This window comes from Lathyrus oleraceus, chromosome 5 (assembly GCF_024323335.1).
Source record: "Lathyrus oleraceus cultivar Zhongwan6 chromosome 5, CAAS_Psat_ZW6_1.0, whole genome shotgun sequence".
Taxonomy (NCBI): Eukaryota; Viridiplantae; Streptophyta; class Magnoliopsida; order Fabales; family Fabaceae; genus Lathyrus; species Lathyrus oleraceus.
Genome location: NC_066583.1, coordinates 126,838,104 through 126,842,378, shown reverse-complemented (window position 1 = coordinate 126,842,378; position 4,275 = coordinate 126,838,104). Strand labels below are relative to the sequence as shown.

Here is a 4,275-nt window from a genome sequence, read left to right as displayed (position 1 = left end):
TTTACGTATATGGTGTTAGCTAAAAGTTACTTGCGATTACTAATTTTTATAAAGGTTTTAATTTGGGGAAAAATAAGTTTTTAATTAATGTACTCGCTAAGATTTCAAAATTTTGTGCCTACATATTCTCATGGTGCAGTGAAAAAATCAGAGCTTCGTAGTTTATGGTAGAAAATAAGTGTTTGTTGGTTGATTTTATTGAATGGTGTTAAAGTCGCGTTCTAACAGTTAAACTTTGTTTGCTTGCTCACACATGGGAGACTTACACGTTTGTTTGTATTGCGATAGAGCGAATATAACATGTTCGTTTGTGAAAAGTTTTTGATTGGCGTTTGCCATAAGGCAAAAAATAGAGTTTGATGTATAAAGATTGTTTTTAGTCTGAAGACGAGTATTCAGACTGGGAGCTCTACAATAGTGTCCAAATACTCGGGGAAGGAGAAAGTCTACACCCAATCAATCATTTTTATTCTAAATTATTATGAAAATGTTTGGTGAATTAAGTCAAGTTTTGTTAATGGAAGACGATTATTCACACATGAAACTCTACAATAGTGCCTGAACAATCAGAGAAGGAGAAAGTCTACACACACTCAATCCTTTTTCTTCTACTAGAGAACCAATTTAATTCAATTGATTATCATGTTTTAATATGGAAGACGAAGGTTTGAACATGGAACTCTACAACAGTGTCCAACCACTCAGGGAGAGAGAATGTCTACACCCAGTCAATCCTTTTTTGTTCCATTTTGATTGTGAAAGGATTTTGAAAAAAAAAAGGAACAACTTGACATTAGATCAAGCATTTTGTCTTTTTGAAAGTTGATTGATTTTAAGTTAGGACTAAGATGACAAAATAACCAAATGGAAAACGATAAAAATAAGCAAACAATACAATCCAATGATAGGAGATAAATTATGTCAAATGGGGAATATGGTAAAATAAGAGAGATTGGAAAATAAATGAGATTTGATGACCATTAGCCAAATAACCAAGTGAATTACCACAACTTAATTAATTAAAATCAATAAACTAAACTATTAAAAGTAGTTATCATGAATATTTGAAAAAAATGTAGTCAAATAACCGAAATAATCAAATTAATGTAGTCAAATTAATTAACTAAAACAATATTAATCAATTAATATTATTAACAAAATGATTTTAATAAAAAAGAAAAATTTTAAAACAATGAAATAAAAGAAAGAAGACATAACGTGGAACAAACTCCCATTGTCTTCCTCTTGCAGCCGCAAATTTCACCGCCGCCATCCACCATGGGTTCCGGCGAGGGGGGGGGGGGGGGGGGGGGGGGGGGTCAAAATTAAAAAACAAACATACCACCACATGGATCATACTGGTAAAAGGAAAAATGCAAAAAAGAAAGATTGGACCCATCTCACAGAAGCTAGTTCGGCGCCTCCACCTCCGACAACGCACTAGTAAGCTTCAAATTTCTTCTTCTTTGTTACTGCTCTCTTCTTATCCTTCTCTTCTTTAATTTCCTTATGAAATTGTACTGTGTGAGTTGTTGTTGGTTCAAACTCATCTGTGTGCATGTTGAGTGATGATGGATTATCTCAGGCCACTTAAAGCATCTCATTTGAAGCTCTAAGGGTCTCTAATGGAGCTTTGTAGTGGAGGTTTTAGGGTGATTTTGGCAGAGTGATTTTAGAGTTATTGTTGATGAGTGAGAATGATGGTGTTTAAATATGATTGAAATTGAGGGAAGAGAATGAGGGAAAGTTTGTTAGAGTGGTTAAAATAGTTAGGGTTGCGTGATTCATGGCCCTTGAATTATGATCCTGTGAGGGGTTTAAGAGTGGTTGGGATTGAATCTTCAAGTTAGTTAAAGATTATGTTAGTTCAAGGGAAAAATCAGTGGAAATTTGTGTTAGTTGGAATGCACTTTGAAGTGAATTTGTAGTGAATTTAGTTTGTAATTTCACTTGGTTTTTTTGTGAGTTTTGTGTTAGTTTTGAAGTTTGTTTTGACAATTAGAGGTTAGTTATGACTAGGGCAATTTGGTTAGTTAGTTTTGGGTTTAACTAATTTAATTGGAAGTTAGAGGTTAGTTAGTTGTTTAGCTTAAAGTGTTGAGTTAGTTGGTGTTGAAATGTCGAAGTAAAACTGTTTAGTATCATGATACTCTTATAGTTGTTGATAGTCTTGGATATTAGTAGGGGATTCATGTTACATTAATGCATCAACTGCTGAAGGAGCTGCAAGGTTTTCTGTCATCACTATATGATGATGATGATGATCTCCATTAATAATAGATTTGTTTCCTGCTGCATGAGTTTGACTGCATGCATACGATGGAGATTTCAAATTAGTAACCAAGTCTCCATGGTTGCTATAGAAACTATTATTGTTGATCTGGTGACAGGGACCTCAATTGCTCTAGTGTTGTATTTAATACTTGTTGCAACAAAATAGACTCCACATCAGATGGAAGTTGTGAAGATGGTTGGTCAGGTAGCCGCACTCCTGCTTTAGGAACTTCAGGTTTTTTCCTTCTAGAATTTAAAGGAACCTTTTATCTGCTGTATAAGCCTATATATTTGTAACATTCTTCATTGATTCAGGTACATTACATGATTTCAGATACACTAAAAAGTTGTTTGAGACGACATTCAACATCTTTAAGAATTGAGATTTATACCTTCTAAATAGAGCATATCCATCCACTTGCAAGAATGAAGGTGAGAAAATCATATACAAGAAAGGGGGAGAGGGGGGGGGGGGGGGGGTGAATTGTGTATATGGGAATTTACTTGTTTTTCTTACACCTTTTCAGAACCTGAGATCAAATCAGAGTCTAACTTCAGAGTTTGTTGCACAGCTGAATATAAATGCAAAAGTAAATAGAGAGACACAAAATATATCTTGGTTCCTCTCAAACTAAGAGTAGTCCAGTCCCCTTGCAACACAAGATATTTTCATGATAATCACTCAGATTACGATTTGCTCAATCAACCTAGAAATAGACTTATACTCAAGCCCTCATGTAAGATACTCCCTTGCCTGAACTATCCGTTCAAGACTTCCTGCTCAATCCCTCGGAAAGAGACTTATGCTATACCCTCAAGAATGAGACTTCAATGTATGAACAACTAGTTTAGGTCTTCCTGCTCTCCCCGTAAGCCTGAGACTTCATTGTTTAATCAATCTAGAAAGAGACTTATTTGCTCAAGCACCCAACAAGAGACTTTTTGCTCAATCTAACAAAAAGAGACTTATTTTCTCAAGCAATCAGTAAGAGATTTCTTACATATTCTAATTAGTAGTTTAGAATAGTAATTACAAATGCACTTGATGCTCTTATCAGTGATGCATAGTTACAACACATATCCTAACGTCTTTAAGATTTTTAAGATTAACAATGGTAAGAAATATTAAGACTATATCGTACAAGCTAACATATATACAAAAGTGTTCTTGCTTGTATCAGATCCTCTTGTGTTGTATGGTTCTGTTGATATCTTATTCAAAGACTTTCATAGTAGTTGAATCTTCAACATATTCGTAGTTTTCAACCAAAGTCAATGAACCTATGATGATAAACTTGATCAATCATTTTTACACACCTTCTTCATATCCTTGAACTTCCTTTCATAAGACTAGGAAAATAGTTGTTGGAAAGTTTGAACATAATGAGCAAGCTTTGTTGAAGAAGAATGCCAAGAGAGCCGTTGTCTATTATCATCTTGTATGAAGCTTTGTCCATTGGATAATAACAATGCTCCTAGTTCCTTTCAAGCTACTAGATATTTACCAACGGGTAGAGAAGACTGAAGATGTCACATCTTTATTTCTTGAGCCTTACAACACGAGACTCTAGCATATTTTGTCCAGAATTCCAGGGCTTTGACAAGACAAGACAACTTTGGTATAATTTACGAATCAGATGCTCTTTAGTCTTTTAGAAGCCTAACTTTCATCAGAGGCTGGATCGAGACCAGAGTCTAAAGCCTTCAGATGCTGATGAACAACTTACAAATTATAACTAATCAAAATCTGAATCACTTTTTTGTGGAACTGAGTCTTTTGATAGGATTTGAAGCCTTGATGTAATTTGACTTCAGATCCTGCAGGCATGGTTCCGATCCTTTAGACACACTCCAAATTTATTTTTCTTTAATGATTCTTCTACATGATTAACTTGATTTATATCAAGGTTAATGTCTTTTGAGGGTGATTTGCCTTGGAAACCCTAGTTTGATTGGGTATCTTGAGTAACTTCTCCAACAAGCTATCTCACCATTTGATCA

The 4,275-nt window shown here is 34.7% G+C and overlaps 1 long non-coding RNA gene across 1 annotated transcript; it reads left to right on the top strand.

Annotated features, from left to right (window-relative positions):
• The first annotated feature begins 1,328 nt into the window (after positions 1–1,328).
• Positions 1,329–3,509, top strand: LOC127088273 (uncharacterized). Its single transcript, XR_007790161.1, has 3 exons — positions 1,329–2,509; positions 2,590–2,706; positions 2,802–3,509. It is a non-coding gene; the product is annotated as an uncharacterized LOC127088273 (long non-coding RNA).
• Positions 3,510–4,275: the final 766 nt, after the last annotated feature.